Genomic DNA, 18,874 nt, shown 5'->3' on the forward strand with positions numbered 1-18,874 from the left:
AACATCTAACACAATTTCCCAACTCATGTGGAAACAGGGCTTGTATAAATTAGGGCTGTCAAACGATTCAAATATTTTATCGAGAGTAATCCCAGTTCGTTCATAGTTAAATCAAAACTATTTGCGATATCGCGGCTAGATTAAAATGTTATTCATTAATAAAATGTTCCCTAGACCAGAGGTGTCAAACTAATTTTAGCTCGGGGGCCACATGGAGAAAAATCTACTCCTAAGTGGGACGGACTGGCAAAATCACGGCATGATAATTTAAAGATAAAGACAACTTCAGATTAGTTTGTTTGTTGAAAAATAAAACAGGCACATTCTTGAATTGTAAAAATCATTAATGTTCTTTTTTTACACTTAGTATTCTATCTTTTTTTGTCGTTATTTATATTTTCTGAATAAATTATGGGATAATGTTGATCAGTCAACTTAATGGTGTTTAATTTCAATCTATCAAGAGGAAAAAAAAAGCTAACATTTTAGTATGGGGAACATATTTACCATTAATTAGTTGCTTATGTACATGCAAATTAGTAACATACCGGCTCTTAATTAGTCATTATTAAGTATTGAGGAACATCAAACACTTATTTGGAACATCCCACAGGTGAACAGGCTAATTGGTAACAGGTGGGTGCCTTGATTGGCTATAACAGCAGCTTTCATGAAATGCTCAGTCGATCACAAGAAAGGATGGGGCAAACAGTTTTAGAATAACATTTCTCAACGAGCTTTTGCAAGGAATTTAGGGATTTCACCATTTATGGTCTGTAATATCAGCGAAAAGTTCAGAGAATCTGGGGAAATCACTGCACAAGGCCAAAAACCAACATTGAATGCCCGTGACCTTCAATCCCTCAGGCGGTACTGCATCAAAAACCGACATCAGTGTGTAAAGGATATCACCACATGGGCTCAGGAACACTTCAGAAAACTACTGTTGGTAACTAGACTTTGTCGCTACATCTGTAAGTGCAAGTTAAAATTCTACTACGCAAAGCGAAAGCCATTTATCAACAACACCCAGAAACTCCGCCGGCTTCGCTGGGCCTGAGCTCATCTAAGATGGACTGCTGCAAATTGGAATAGTCTTCTGTGGTCTGACGAGTCTACATTTCAATATGTTTTTGGAAACCGTGGATGTGGTCTCCTCAGTCCCTAAACATTTACTGAGTGTTGTTAAAAGGAAAGGCCATGTAACACACTGGTAAAAATGCCCCTCTGCCAATTTTTTTGCCATGTGTTGCTGCCATTAAATTCAAAGTCATTGATTATGTGCAAAAACGGACGGCGTGGCGCAGTGGGAGAGTGGCCGTGCGCGACCCGAGGGTCCCGGGTTCAAATCCCACCTAGTACCAACCTCGTCACGTCCGTTGTGTCCTGAGCAAGACACTTCACCCTTGCTCCTGATGGGTTCTGGTTGGCGCCTTGCATGGCAGCTCCCTCCATCAGTGTGTGAATGTGTGTGTGAATGGGTAAATGTGGAAGTAGTGTCAAAGCGCTTTGAGTACCTTCAAGGTAGAAAAGCGCTATACAAGTACAACCCATTTATTTATTTATCATTTAAAAAAAAAAAAAATAACGTTTCTCAGTTCGAATATTAAATATCTTGTCTTTGCAGTCTAATCAATTGAATATAAGTTGAAAATGATTTGCAAATCCCCACGGCGTGGCGCAGTGGGGAGAGTGGCCGTGCTCAACCCGAGCGTCCCTGGTTCAATTCCCACCTAGTACCAACCTCGTCACGTCCGTTGTGTCCTGAGCAAGACACTTCACCCTTGCTCCTGATGGGTGCTGGTTGGCGCCTTGCATGGCAGCTCCCTCCATCAGTGTGTGAATGTGTGTGTGAATGGGTAAATGTGGAAGTAGTGTCAAAGCGCTTTGAGTACCTTGAAGGTAGAAAAGCGCTATACAAGTACAACCCATTTATTTATTTATCATTGTATTCTGTTTTTATTTACCATTTACACAACGTGCCAACTTCACTGGTTTTGTACACTTTACAAAGACAACGTCACTTGGAATTTAAAACTTCTCCATATCAACTCAAAATGAAACAAAAAAAATGCTCTGGCAGTGGTTTATATATCAAGATTGCTGATTTGCCCATTTGGCTGTCAATCAAAAAGAGGGACACCCTCAGAAAAGATCATCCAATCAACGTCTCCATGCCAGCCAAGACCAAGCCCGCTTTCCATACACTTCCATGTATGCTCAACGCCCATTGACTTTTGTAGTTTGGCTGCAGTGGGACACCCACTCTAAGCTCCCCTATTAAAGTCAGTGGACCCTCAGCTTTAACGCATTGTGATGCTATCGCAAAGAAGGAGGATAAATGATAAATAGCTGATTCTGAATAAAAGTTGAACTCAATTAGTCAATCAAATGTACAAATTTAACCATACATTTTTTTATTATTATAATTGTTTACATTTTAGCTGAAGCCGAGCATCCCGAGGACATTTTCGAGCAGACAGCGAACAAGCAGATCAGGTTGCTAAATGTGCTTGTACAGCACCCGCACCCGCACCCCCACCCTTCCCCCCCCCCCCACCACTCGGTCTCTCTAACAACAAAAACTCAGACAAAAGCTCCACCCCACACTCCTGCACCCTCTTCAATGGGTGCAGAGAGCAGAAAAACGAGGGGAGGGGCCCGGAACAAAAGCGCACGGGGGGGACCCCGGGCCCTGTCCTCTCCTTTTTGTGCTGGCGAATGGCGAGGCCCAGGAGCAGCTGTTGCGGCCCCGTCCGACATTTGAGCCTGCGCCTTCCACCCCCCCGACACACAAAGTCTGGAGTTGTAAGTGTGAGGGGGTGCGGGCGGGGGGGCGTGCACAAAGCGAAAGGCACACTTTGCTGGATCACGTGGCTCTGACACTTCTATTTAGCTGGCAGATCCAGCAGCAGGGGGGGAGGAGGACTTCAAGAGCTGGAGGAAGCCTTTAAAGTTGTTGTGAGTCAGTCACGGCACAAAGGAGGCCCTCAGGTCTGCCAGAAGGACGCACGCACATCATCTGTTCTCCAATACTCAGACCGATACACGACAAAAAGTCAGTGTAAAGATCCTGGGTGTCAAACTCTGGCCCGCCGTGTGATTTCATTTGGCCCTTGAGGCAATATTCAAATACAAACCCCGTTTCCATATGACTTGGGAAATTGTGTTAGATGTAAATATAAACAGAATACAATGATTTGCAAATCTTTTTCAAGCCATATTCAGTTGAATATGCTACAAAGACAACATATTAGATGTTCAAACTCATAAACTTTAATTTATTTTTGCAAATAATAATTAACTTAGAATTTCATGGCTGCAACACATGCCAAAGTAGTTGGGAAAGGGCATGTTCACCACTGTGTTACATCACCTTTGATTTTAACAACACTCAATAAACGTTTGGGAACTGAGGAAACTAATTGTTGAAGCTTTGAAAGTGGAATTCTTTCCCATTCTTGTTTTATGTAGAGCTTCAGTCCTTCAACAGTCCGGGGTCTCCGCTGTCCTGTTTAACGCTTCATAATGCGCCACACATTTTCCATGGGAGACAGGTCTGGACTGCAGGGGGGCCAGGAAAGTACCCGCACTCATTTACTACGAAGCCGCGCTGTTGTAACATGTGCTGAATGTGGCTTGGCTTTGTCTTGCTGAATAAGCAGGGGCGTCCATGAAAAAGACGGCGCTTAGATGGCAGCATATGTTGCTCCAAAACCTGTATGTACCTTTCAGCATTAATGGTGCCTTCACAGATGTGTAAGTTACCCATGCCATGGGCACTAATACACCCCCATACCATCACACATGTGTAAGTTACCCATGCCTTGGGCACTAATACACCCCCATACCATCACACATGTGTAAGTTACCCATGCCTTGGGCACTAATGCACCCCCATACCATCACAGATGTGTAAGTTACCCATGTCTTGGCCACTAATACACCCCCATACCATCACAGATGTGTAAGTTACCCATGCCTTGGGCACTAATACACCCCCATACCATCACACATGTGTAAGTTACCCATGCCTTGGGCACTAATACACCCCCATACCATCACACATGTGTAAGTTACCCATGCCTTGGGCACTAATACACCCCCATACCATCACACATGTGTAAGTTACCCATGCCTTGGGCACTAATACACCCCCATACCATCACACATGTGTAAGTTACCCATGTCTTGGGCACTAATACACCCCCATACCATCACACATGTGTAAGTTACCCATGCCTTGGGCACTAATACACCCCCATACCATCACACATGTGTAAGTTACCCATGTCTTGGGCACTAATACACCCCCATACCATCACACATGTGTAAGTTACCCATGTCTTGGGCACTAATACACCCCCATACCATCACACATGTGTAAGTTACCCATGCCTTGGGCACTAATACACCCCCATACCATCACACATGTGTAAGTTACCCATGTCTTGGGCACTAATACACCCCCATACCATCACACATGTGTAAGTTACCCATGTCTTGGGCACTAATACACCCCCATACCATCACAGATGTATAAGTTACCCATGTCTTGGCCACTAATACACCCCCATACCATCACACATGTGTAAGTTACCCATGCCTTGGGCACTAATCCACCCCCATACCATCACAGATAAGTAAGTTACCCATGTCTTGGCCACTAATACACCCCCATACCTTCACAGATGTGTAAGTTACCCATGCCTTGGGCACTAATACACCCCCATACCATCACAGATGTGTAAGTTACCCATGCCTTGGGCACTAATGCACCCCCATACCATCACAGATGCTGGCTTTTGAACTTTGCGTCGACAACAGTCTGGATGTTCGCTTCCCCTCTGGTCTGGATGACACAGTGTAAAATATTTCTAAAAACAATTTGAAATGTGGATTCGTCAGACAACAGAACGCTTTTCCACTTTGCATCAGTCCACCTTAGATGATCTTGGGCCCATAGAAGCAGACAGCGTTTCTGGATGTTGTTGATAAATGGCTTTCGCTTTGCATAATAGAGCTTTAACTTGCACTTACAGATGTAGCGACCAACTGTATTTAGTGACAGTGGTTTTCTGAAGTGTTCCTGAGCCCATGTGGTGATATCCTTTAGAGATTGATGTCGGTTTTTGATACAGTGCTGTCTGAGGGATGGAAGGTCACGGTCATTCAATGTTGGTTTCCGGCCATGCCGCTGACGTGGAGTGATTTCTCCAGATTCTCTGAACCTTTTAATGATAATAAAGAGCGTAGATGTTGAAATCCCTAAATTTCTTGCAATGTCACTTTGAGAAAGGTTGTTCTTAAACTGTTTGACTATTTGCTCACGCAGTTGTGGACAAAGGGGTGTACCTCGCCCCATCCTTTCTTGTGAAAGACTGAGCATTTTTTGGGAAGCTGCTTTTATAGCCAGTCATGGCACCCACCTGTTCCCAATTAGCCTGCACACCTGTGGGATGTTCCAAATAAGTGTTTGATGAGCATTCCACACGTATTGTGTTCCGTTTATATTTACATCTAACACAATTCCCCAACTCATATGGAAACAGGGTTTGTATGTTAGGTCAGGAAAAAACACAGAGGCTATATCATCACTACAAGCCTGTTTCGCTGATTTTTTAAATGTCAAATCCCCTGACTATATAATGGATACACCACAGAAACCTCAACTATATATAAATATACATATATATATATATATATATGCCTTGATTGGATTATCCAGAGAATAGTGCTCGATACCGTGGTAGAGCGCAATATGTAGGTGTGGGAAAAATCACAAGACTACTTCATCTCTACAGAACTGTTTCATGAGGGGTTCCCTCAATCATCAGAAAATCTCCTGATGATTGAGGGAACCCCTCATGAAACAGTTCTGTAGAGATGAAGTAGTCTTGTGATTTTTCCCACACCTACATATATATATATATATATATATATATATATATATGCATATATATATATATATATATATATATATATATATATATGTATATATATATATGCATATATATATATCATATATATATATACACATACACACACATATAAATATACATATATATATGTATATGTATATATGTGGGCCGTACATATAATGTGTGTGTGTGTGTATATATATATATATATATATATATATGATATATATATATATACATGCATATATATATATATACATATATATATATATACATATATGTATATATATATATGTATATATATATATATATATGTGTGTGTGTATATATATATATATATATATATATATATATATATATATATGTGTGTATATATATATATATATATATATATACAAACCCCGTTTCCATATGATTCGGGAATTTTTTTTAGATATAAATATAAACAGAATACAATGATTTGCAAATCCTTTTCAACACATATTCAGTTGAATATGCTACAAAGACAACATATTTGATGTTCAAACTGATAAACATTTTTTTGTTGTTGCAAATAATCATTAACTTTGGAATTTGATGCCAGCAACACGTGACAAAGAAGTTAGGAAAGGTGGCAATAAATACTGATTAAGTTGAGGAATGCTCATCAAACCCTTATTTGGAACATCCCACAGGTGTGCAGGCTAATTGAGAACAGGTGGGTGCCATGATTGGGTATAAAAGCATCTTCCATGAAATGCTAAGTAATTCACAAACAAGGATGGGGTGAGGGTCACCAATTTGTAAGCAAATTGTCGAACAGTTTTAGAACAACATTTCTCAAACAGCTATTGCAAGGAATTTAGGGATTTTACCATCTACGGTCTGTAAAATCATCAAAAGGTTCAGAAAATCTGGAGAAATCACTGCACGTAAGCGATGATATTACGGACCTTTGATCCCTCAGGCGGTACTGCATCAAAAACCGACATCAGTATATAAAGAATATCACCACATGGGCGCAGGAACACTTCATAAAACCACTGTCAGTAACTACAGTTGGTCGCTACATCTGTAAGTGCAAGTTAAAACTCTACTATGCAAAGCAAAACCCATTTATCAACAACACCAAGGAACGCCGCTGGCTTCGCTGGGCCCGAGCTCATCTAAGATGGACTGATGCAAAGTGGAAAAGTGTTCTGTGGTCTGACGAGACCACATTTCATATTATATTTGGGAACTGTGGACGTCCTCCAGAACAAAGAGGAAAATAACCATCCGGATTGTTATAGGTGCAAAGTTGAAAAGCCAGCATCTGTGATGGTATGGGGGTGTATTAGTGCCCAAGGCATGGGTAACTTACACATGTGTGATGGTATGGGGGTGTATTAGTGCCCAAGGCATGGGTAACTTACACATGTGTGATGGTATGGGGGTGTATTAGTGCCCAAGGCATGGGTAACTTACACATGTGTGATGGTATGGGGGTGTATTAGTGCCCAAGGCATGGGTAACTTACACATGTGTGATGGTATGGGGGTGTATTAGTGCCCAAGACATGGGTAACTTACACATGTGTGATGGTATGGGGGTGTATTAGTGCCCAAGGCATGGGTAACTTACACATGTGTGATGGTATGGGGGTGTATTAGTGCCCAAGGCATGGGTAACTTACACATGTGTGATGGTATGGGGGTGTATTAGTGGCCAAGACATGGGTAACTTACACATGTGTGATGGTATGGGGGTGTATTAGTGCCCAAGGCATGGGTAACTTACACATCTGTGATGGTATGGGGGTGTATTAGTGCCCAAGGCATGGGTAACTTACACATGTGTGATGGTATGGGGGTGTATTAGTGCCCAAGACATGGGTAACTTACACATGTGTGATGGTATGGGGGTGTATTAGTGCCCAAGACATGGGTAACTTACACATGTGTGATGGTATGGGGGTGTATTAGTGCCCAAGACATGGGTAACTTACACATGTGTGATGGTATGGGGGTGTATTAGTGCCCAAGGCAAGGGTAACTTACACATGTGTGATGGTATGGGGGTGTATTAGTGCCCAAGACATGGGTAACTTACACATGTGTGATGGTATGGGGGTGTATTAGTGCCCAAGGCATGGGTAACTTACACATGTGTGATGGTATGGGGGTGTATTAGTGCCCAAGGCATGGGTAACTTACACATGTGTGATGGTATGGGGCTGTATTAGTGCCCAAGGCATGGGTAACTTACACATCTGTGGTGGTATGGGGGTGTATTAGTGCCCAAGGCATGGGTAACTTACAAATGTGTGATGGTATGGGGGTGTATTAGTGCCCAAGGCATGGGTAACTTACACATGTGTGATGGTATGGGGGTGTATTAGTGCCCAAGGCATGGGTAACTTACACATGTGTGATGGTATGGGGGTGTATTAGTGCCCAAGACATGGGTAACTTACACATGTGTGATGGTATGGGGGTGTATTAGTGCCCAAGGCATGGGTAACTTACACATGTGTGATGGTATGGGGCTGTATTAGTGCCCAAGGCATGGGTAACTTACACATCTGTGGTGGTATGGGGGTGTATTAGTGCCCAAGGCATGGGTAACTTACAAATGTGTGATGGTATGGGGGTGTATTAGTGCCCAAGGCATGGGTAACTTACACATGTGTGATGGTATGGGGGTGTATTAGTGCCCAAGGCATGGGTAACTTACACATGTGTGATGGTATGGGGGTGTATTAGTGCCCAAGACATGGGTAACTTACACATGTGTGATGGTATGGGGGTGTATTAGTGCCCAAGGCATGGGTAACTTACACATGTGTGATGGTATGGGGCTGTATTAGTGCCCAAGGCATGGGTAACTTACACATCTGTGGTGGTATGGGGGTGTATTAGTGCCCAAGGCATGGGTAACTTACAAATGTGTGATGGTATGGGGGTGTATTAGTGCCCAAGGTATGGGTAACTTACACATCTGTGATGGTATGGGGGTGTATTAGTGCCCAAGGCATGGGTAACTTACACATGTGTGATGGTATGGGGGTGTATTAGTGCCCAAGGCATGGGTAACTTACACATGTGTGATGGTATGGGGGTGTATTAGTGCCCAAGGCATGTGTAACTTACACATCTGTGAAGGCACCATTAATGCTGAATGGTCCATACAGGTTTTGGAGTAACATATGTTGTCATCCAAGCAACGTTATCATGGACGCCCTTGCTTATTTCAGCAAAACACTGCCAAGCCACGTGTTACAACAGCGTGGCCTCGTAGTAAAAGAGTGCGGGTACTTTACTGGCCCGCCTGCAGTCCAGACATCATCCATCTTAATGTGAACAGCCTCTCTGGAAATAAACTCGACCAAATCAGAGAAATGTTCCACAACAATAAGGTAAAAATCCTGTGTTTCTCCGAAACTAAATTAGATGATAGTGTTTCTGATTCAGAGATAGAGATAGAAAACTTCTCGGTCATCAGAAAGGACAGGAATAAACATGGTGGTGGTGTTTGTATGTATATTCACCAGGATATTAAATACATAACTCTCTCTGATCTCAACCACAATACCCTTGAATCTCTGTGGGCAGAAATCAAATTCACTAACGCTAAGCCGGTACTAATAGGGACTATATACAGACCCCCTAATCAGAGTGATTTCTATGGTGCCCTGGAGGAGTGCTTAGCTGGTGTAGAAAACATGGAGATTATTATAACTGGAGATCTGAACACAGATATTCAACGCAGAGATGCGCCTGTCTTCAAATCTTACAGCAAATTATGTAATCTGCATGCTCTTTCCCAGCTAATAACACTCCCCACACGGGTGTGTGTTTCCACCCAGTCAACCATAGATCTCATCCTCACATCGGACCGGCATAATATTAAAAATAGTGGGGTCATGATCTGTGGTTTTAGCGACCACTATATAACCTTCTGCACGCGCAAAATAAGTAAACCTAAAGCCAATGGCCACATAACAGCTCAATCCAGATCCCTTAAAAAATACAACAGTGATAATTTCAACCTCAAATTAGATGAGTGGGACTGGTCCCCTGTGCTCACGAGCAACCTGGTTGAGGTTGCTTGGGATGGCTTCAAAACAGCGTTCCTAGCTATACTAAATGATATGGCTCCCATGAGAACAGTCAGGATCAAAGCCCGCTCTGAACCATGGATCAATCCAGACCTATTAGCTGCCATAAAAGACAGGGACAGAAAATATTTCGAATACCAAAAGTGTAAAACCGAAGTAAATAAACAACCCAATCATAATAACCTCAAATCACTCCTTTCAACGCTCAAAAAGCAATGCAATAAATTAAGAAATAAAACAAACAACCTGACTAAATCCTTAAAAAAAAATTATATCAATGACAAAATAGAGGAAAACACAAATAAGCCACGTGAGCTCTGGAAAATTCTCAACAACCAGCTTCCTGGATGCAGCCAGAAACTTAAAAGCAGACTCACCAACATCAACATCAAGGAGGGTTACGCCCTCATTACAGACAAAATAGAGGTAGCAAGCAGACTTAACATCTTTTTCACCAACATAGCCACAACTCTCGTAAACAAGCTATCCCAACATTCTGGTCGCTTTGGTGTAGAACACATTAAAGCCTTCTACAGAAAGCTAGGAGTAGTCAACAACAATTTCAAATTAGAAATGGTCTCAGCTAACGAGGTGCTTAATAAATTGAACGCGCTCCACCCAAACAAGGCCACCGGCCTTGACAATATCCCCTCCAGATTCCTCATGGACTCTGCCACCACCATTGCCCCAATAATCACTCATATAATAAACCTCTCAATCAAACAAGGCCAAGTACCCAAGGATTTCAAGATAGCAAGAGTAACCCCCCTTTATAAAAAAGGAAGCAAATTAGAACCTGGTAACTACCGACCTGTTTCTATTCTCAGTTCCATTTCGAAAGTAATGGAGAAAATACTTTATGAACAGGTTGATAAATACCTTGCTACTAATAAACTAATGTACAAATTCCAATCCGGCTTCAGAACTAACCACTCCACTGACACATGCCTTCTCTATCTGACCGACCACATCAAACATGAGGTGGACGCGGGAAAAACTGCGACATGGTCATGCTGGACATTCAGAAGGCCTTTGACACCATTAACCACGCTATACTGTTGGATAAGCTCCGAGCAATCGGATTCGACGAAACCTCATGGAGCTGGATGCAATCTTACTTGGAGGGGAGGAAACAGGTGGTTGAGGTGAACGGCACCATGTCCCCTCCCCTCTCAGTAAGCTGTGGAGTCCCCCAAGGCAGTATACTAGGACCTTTACTGTTCCTAATATACATAAATGACATGCCATCAGCATGCCACTGTCAATTGTTCCTGTATGCGGATGACTCGGCCCTGCTGGTATCCGGCAAGGACAAGTCACAGGTGGAACAAATCCTCAGTGCTGAACTCCTCAATATTTGCACCTGGCTCGCTGACAACAAGCTATCCATACACTTAGGTAAAACGGAACCCATCCTATTTGGGTCCCATATCAAACTTAAGAAGGTCAGTGACTTGACTATAAAAGTGGGTGACATTGTTATCTCCAGGAAGGATGAGATCACCTACCTAGGTTCCATTCTAGAGGTTAATCTTTCCTGTGATAAAATGGCAACCAAGATGATCAAAAAGGTCAACCGAAGAACGAGATTCCTCTACAGAATCTCCTCTCTGGTCAACAAAAGCACCTTGAGGATTCTAGCGGGAACTCTCATTCAACCCTTCTTCGATTACGCTTGCACCTCCTGGTACCCCAGCACCTCCAAAACCCTCAAATCTAGACTCCAAACATCCCAGAATAAGATAATCCGGTTACTTTTAGACCTGCACCCCAGATCACACCTCAATCCAACCAGGGTGGAGGACAGAGTAAAGCAACTTGCACTGAGCCAGAGTCTATAAAATCCGCTACACCTCCTTGATACCCAAGTACATGTCAAACTACTTCCTTAACGTAAATGACCGCCATAACCACAACACCAGGGGGAGCTCCACAAACCACGTTAAACCCAGATTTCGATCTAACAAAGGTCTTAACTCATTCTCTTTCTATGCCACATCAATGTGGAATGCACTCCCAACAGGTATAAAAGTAAGTGCATCTCTATATTCCTTCAAAACCGCTCTAAAACAACACCTCCAGGCAACTTCAACACTTTACTAATACCCTCCTCCATTCACATCCCATCTCCCCGGATTATAAACAACTCAAATGTACTTCTAATGTATATACTTGTTCTTATGCTATGTGAACTCACTATGTTCTCTGCTGGCTGTACATATCCTACTAAATAAGACCTACACTGTTTCAATGTCCACATTTCTCTGTTGATGCAATTGTTGACGACTGAAGTTCTGATATCAACCAAAGCTCCTCATCCCACCCCCCGGATTGTAAATAATGTAAATAATTCAATGTACATACTATGATGATTAACTTGTGTGATGACTGTATTATGTTGATAGTATATATTTGTACCATGAATTGATTAAGGTGGACCCCGACTTAAACAAGTTGAAAAACTTATTGGGGTGTTACCATTTAGTGGTCAATTGTACGGAATATGTACTGAACTGTGCAATCTACTAATAAAAGTATCAATCAATCAATCAATCAGACATGTCTCCCATCGAAAATGTGTGACGCATTATGAAGCGTAAAATAGGACAGCGGAGACCCCGGACTATTGAACAACTTAAGCTGTACATCAAGCAAGAATGGGAAAGAATTCCACTTTCAAAGCTTCAACAATTAATTTCCTCAGTTCCCAAACATTTATTGAGTGTTGTTAAAAGAAAATGTGATGTAACACAGTGGTGAACATGCCCTTTCCCCACTACTTTGGCACGTGTTGCAGCCATGAAATTCTAAGTTATTTATTATTTGCAAAATAAAATAAAGTTTATGTTGTCCTCTCCAAGGTTTCTCATTATAGTCACTGTCACCTACGTCCCACTGGGGTGAGTCTTTCCTTGCCCTTATGTGGGCTCTGTACCGAGGATGTCTTTGTGGTTTGTGCAGCCCTTTGAGACACTTGTGATTTAGGGCTAAATAAATAAACATTGATTGATTTAAGTATTTCATATATATATATATTTGCTAGCCATTTGTGAAGTTTTGTGCTCGTGCGCTATGTTCGCTCGCATCCTGTGCATTTCCTGGGGTCTAAGCCCCTCCCCATCCCCCGCCCACCCGTACTTAAAAGCTAATGACACCCTTGAGAGAGCCAGCGAAGACCAGACTTATGAAGTGGGAATGTGCGCCCTCCTGTGGACATCTGCTGCCACTGCACACAAAGAAATGCATTATTTCCAGGTGTGCCTCATTTAGTGTCCCAGACTTGGCATGGGGGGAAAGTCATCATTCTTTCCGAGCCTCCCTTATTTAGAGGAGCAGACTCACGAAGAAGCAAGTCTGGGTATTGCCCAAGTGTCTTTTAATGACAGCAATGCACTCTGGAGGGAACGTGCGCCGTCCTGTGGACTTCTGCTGCAACTGCACACATAAGGAAATTCATTATTTCCAAGTGTGCCTTATTTAGTGTTCCAGACTTCCAATTCTTCTTTTACATGTTTAGGTTATAAATATTAATTAAACAACTGTTTAATATATGAACATTAAATACTTGTTTATTGTATAAATATTAAATACCTGTTTAGTGTATACTATTAAATACATGTTTAGTGTATAAATATTAAATACATGTTTAGTGTACAAATATTAAATACATGTTTGGCGTATAAATTAAATATATGTTTAGTGTATAATTATTTAATACATGTTTGGTGGATGAATATCAAATTCCTGTTTAGTGTATGAATGACCAGATTTATGAAGAGGGAATGTGCGCCCTCCTGTGGACTTCTGCCGCAATTGCACACGAATAAATTAATTATTTCCGAGTGTGCCTTATTTAGAGGATAATAAATACATGATTACTGTATGAATGTTAAAAAATATGATTAGTATATGAATATTAAATATGTGTTTAGTATATGATTATTAAATACATGTTCAGTGTATGAATATTAAATACATATTTAGTGTATAAATATTAAATACATGTTTAGTGTATTAATATTAAATACATGTTTAGTGTATGAATATTAAATACATGTTTAGTGTATTAATATTAAATACAGGTTTAGTGTATTAATATTAAATATATATTTAGTTTATTAAAATTAAATAAATGTTTACTGTAATAATATACATGTTTAGTGTATAAATATTAAACACATGTTCAGTGTATAAATATTAAATACATGGTTAGTGTATTAATATTAAATACATGGTTAGTGTATTAATATTAAATACATGTTTGGTGTGTAGATATTAAATACATGTTTGGTGTATGGATATTAAATACATGTTTGGCGTATAAATTAAATATATATTTAGTGTATAATTATTTAAAACATGTTTGGTGGATGAATATCAAATTCCTGTTTAGTGTATGAATGACCAGATTTATGAAGAGGGAATGTGCGCCCTCCAGTGGTTTTCTGCCACAATTGCACACAAATAAATTAATTATTTCCGAGTGTGCCTTATTTAGAGAATAATAAATACATGTTTACTGTATGAATGTTAAAAAATATGATTAATATATAAATATTAAATATGTGTTCAGTATATGATTATTAAATACATGTTTAGTGTACGAATATTTCAGTGTATAAATATTAAATACACGTTTAGTGTATTAATATTAAATACATGTTTAGTGTATAAATATGAAATACATTTTTAGTGTATAAATATTAAATACGTTTTTGGTGTATAAATATTAAATACATGTTTGGCATATAAATTAAATATATGTTTAGTGTATAATTATTTAATACATGTTTGGTGGATGAATATCAAATTCCTGTTTAGTGTATGAATGACCAGATTTATGAAGAGGGAATGTGCGCCGCAATTGCACACAAAGAAATTATTTATTTCCAAGAGCGCCTTATTTAGAGAATAATAAATACATGTTTAGTGTATGAATATCAAAAAATATGATTAGTATATGAACATTAAAAATGTTTTAGTATATGATTAAATACATGTTCAGTATATGAATATTAAATACATGTTTAGTGTACGAATATTTCAGTGTATGAATATTAAATACACGTTTAGTGTATTAATATTAAATACATGTTTAGTGTATAAATATTAAATACATGTTTAGTGTATAAATATGAAATACATTTTTAGTGTATAAATATCAAATACGTCTTTGGTGTATGAATATTAAATACATGTTTGGCATATAAATTAAATATATGTTTAGTGTATAATTATTTAATACATGTTTGGTGGATGAATATCAAATTCCTGTTTAGTGTATGAATGACCAGATTTATGAAGAGGGAATGTGCGCCCTCCAGTGGACTTCTGCCGCAATTGCACACAAATAAATTAATTATTTCCGAGTGTGCCTTATTTAGAGAATAATGAATACATGTTTACTGTGTGAATGTTAAAAAAATATTATTAGTATATGAATATTAAATATGTGTTTAGTATATGATTATTTTATACGTGTTCAGTGTATTAATCTTAAATACATGTTTAGTGTATAAATATTAAATACATGTTTAGTGTATGAATATTAAATACATGTTTAGTGTATTGATAGTAAATACATGTTTAGTGTATGAATATTAAATACATGTTTAGTGTGTAAATATTAAAAACATATTTAGTGTATAAATATTAAATACATGTTTAGTGTATAAATATTAAATACATGTTTAGTGCATAAATATTAAAAACATGTTTAGTGTATAAATATTAAATACATGTTTAGTGTATAAATATTAAATACATGTTTAGTGTATGAATATTAAATACATGTTTAGTGTGTAAATATTAAATACATGTTTAGTGTATACATATTAAATACATGTTTAGTGCATAAATATTAAAAACATGTTTAGTGTATAAATATTAAATACATGTTTAGTGTATAAATATTAAATACATGTTTAGTGTATAAATATTAAATACATGTTTAGTGCATGAATATTAAATACATGTTTAGTGTATAAATATTAAATACATGTTTAGTGTATAAATATTAAATATATGTTTAGTGTATTAATAGTAAATACATGTTTAGTGTATGAATATTAAATACATGTTTAGTGTATAATATTAAATACATGTTTAGTGTATAAATATTAAATACATGTTTAGTGTATAAATATTAAACACATGTTTAGTGTATTAATAGTAAATACATGTTTAGTGTATGAATATTAAATACATGTTTAGTGTATAAATATTAAATACATGTTTAGTGTATGAATATTAAATACATGTTTAGTGTATAATATTAAATACATGTTTAGTGTATAAATATTAAATACATGTTTAGTGTATAAATATTAAACACATGTTTAGTGTATTAATAGTAAATACATGTTTAGTGTATGAATATTAAATACATGTTTAGTGTATAAATATTAAATACATGTTTAGTGTATGAATATTAAATACATGTTTAGTGTATAAATATTAAATACATGTTTAGTGTATAAATATTAAATACATGTTCAGTGTATAAATATTAAACAAATGTTTAGTGTATAATTATTTAAAACATGTTTGGTGAATGAATATCAAATTCCTGTTTAGTGTATGAATGACCAGATTTATGAAGAGGGAATGTGCGCCGCAATTGCACACAAAGAAATTATTTATTTCCAAGAGCGCCTTATTTAGAGAATAATAAATACATGTTTAGTGTATGAATATCAAAAAATATGATTAGTATATGAACATTAAAAATTTTTAGTATGTGATTAAATACATGTTCAGTGTATGAATATTAAATATAAGATTAGTATATAATTAAATATATGTTTAGTACATCCATCCATTTCCTACCGCTTATTCCCTTTTGAGGTCGCGGGGGGCGCTGGCGCCTATCTCAGCTACAATCGGGCGGAAGGTGGGGTACACCCTGGAAAAGTCCCCACCTCATCGCAGGGCCAACACAGATAGACAGACAACATTCACACTCACATTCACACACTAGGGACCATTTAGTGTTGCCAATCAACCTATCCCCAGGTGCATGTCTTTGGAGGTGGGAGGGGCCTATCCCCAGGTGCATGTCTTTGGAGGTGGGAGGGGCCTATCCCCAGGTGCATGTCTTTGGAGGTGGGAGGAAGCCGGAGTACCCGGAGGGAACCCACGCATTCACGGGGAGAACATGCAAACTCCACACAGAAAGATCCCGAGGCTGGGATTGAACCCAGGACTACACAGAACCTTCGTATTGTGAGGCAGACGCACTAACCCCTCTACCACCGTGAAGCCCATGTCTAGTATAGGATTATTAAATGTAATAATGTCTAGTATAGTATTATTAAATACATGTTCAGTGTATGAATATTAAATATATGTTTAGTGTAAAAATGATAAATACATGTTTACTGTATGAATATTAAATATATGATTAGTATATGAATAAATATATGTTTAGTGTATGAATATTAAATACATGTTCAGTGTAGTAATATTAAATATATGTTTAGTGTATTAATATTAAATACATGTTTAGTGTATTAATATTAAATACATGTTTGTGTACAATAAAAACAAAGGAATACTTATATATGCATGTTGAGAATAATACATGAATGAATGCCTCATTTCAGAGAATAAAAAATAAAAGTAATAAGTAACAGAATGTGTGACCATTAAATATCTGAATGTGAATAAATGTTGATATTATGAAATGAAAAGAGAATGTTATCACTAAATGTATGTTTAATTTACATGTTGTACGTTAGGGTTAGGTAACAAATAGGTGAATGTCCTGCAATTTAATATTGAGTGTTATTTTCAGCAAAGTACTTGTGTTGTACTTTGATGTACTCCTACTTCCAAGTGACTTTGTCAAGTACTAGTAAAGGAAGAGATGATGCAGTACTTGAAGTCTTTACTTTTGTCCTGAGATGAAGATCAACTTCATGAAGACACCTTATCAATGTCAACATGACCAAAGTAGGCGTGGCCACACAGAAATAAGGAAGGGGGCGGAGCCTCTTTCATTTTCTGATGTTAAGTTGGCCCTGTGATGAGATGGCGACTTGTCCAGGGTGTATCCCGCCTTCCGCCCGATTGTAGCTGGGATAGGCACCAGCGCTCCCCGCGACCCCAAAGGGAATAAGCGGTAGGAAATGGATGGATGAATGAAGTTCCTGGTAAAAGCTGTTATACATTATATGCCATGAGCTCTTACTTTGAAGGCCCTAAGAGCGGAAGTGGTGACACGATGAGTGGAGGAGATGTTTATATATGTCGCCTATACTGTATAAAAGTACAAAATAACAAACACCGAGGGAAGCTCCAGTTTTACACGAGGACCACTTAATTTACTTTCTTTCAAAAACTTCCGCTCAACTCAACCTCTCACCACGTCCGCTCTCAGCGACTTCAAAATAAGAGCGCGAGGCAAATATTGTATAACAGCTTATAACAGGTACTTAACATCACAAAGAAGCAAGCCCATAAAATAGGTAGCATTATTTTGTGGTTTTATACAGTATAGGCGACATATTTAAACCATCAGTTACATTTTTTTGTTGTGTTTTTGTGTGTTGTGAGGCTCTGTATATTTGGGGGGACAGGTTAATATGTTTTTTTTTTAACTGCCTGTATTGTTTTTGCACTTATCCTGTTATTGTGTTGAAACGAGGACGTTTCTTTTTGTAGGAGGGGAGGTATGTAACCTATTTTTATGGGCTTGCCTCTTTGTGGTGTTAAATTCCTGGTAGAAGCTCTTCTACAGTATATGCCTTGGAGTCTTATTTTGAAGGCCCGAGGAGCGGAAGTGGTGACAGGTTGAGTGGAGCGGAGGTTTTTGAAAGAAAGTAAATAAAGTGGTCCTAAATAAAGTGTAAAACTGCAGCCTCCCTCTTTCTTA

This window comes from Nerophis ophidion, linkage group LG17, assembly GCF_033978795.1.
Source record: "Nerophis ophidion isolate RoL-2023_Sa linkage group LG17, RoL_Noph_v1.0, whole genome shotgun sequence".
NCBI classification, from domain to species: Eukaryota; Metazoa; Chordata; class Actinopteri; order Syngnathiformes; family Syngnathidae; genus Nerophis; species Nerophis ophidion.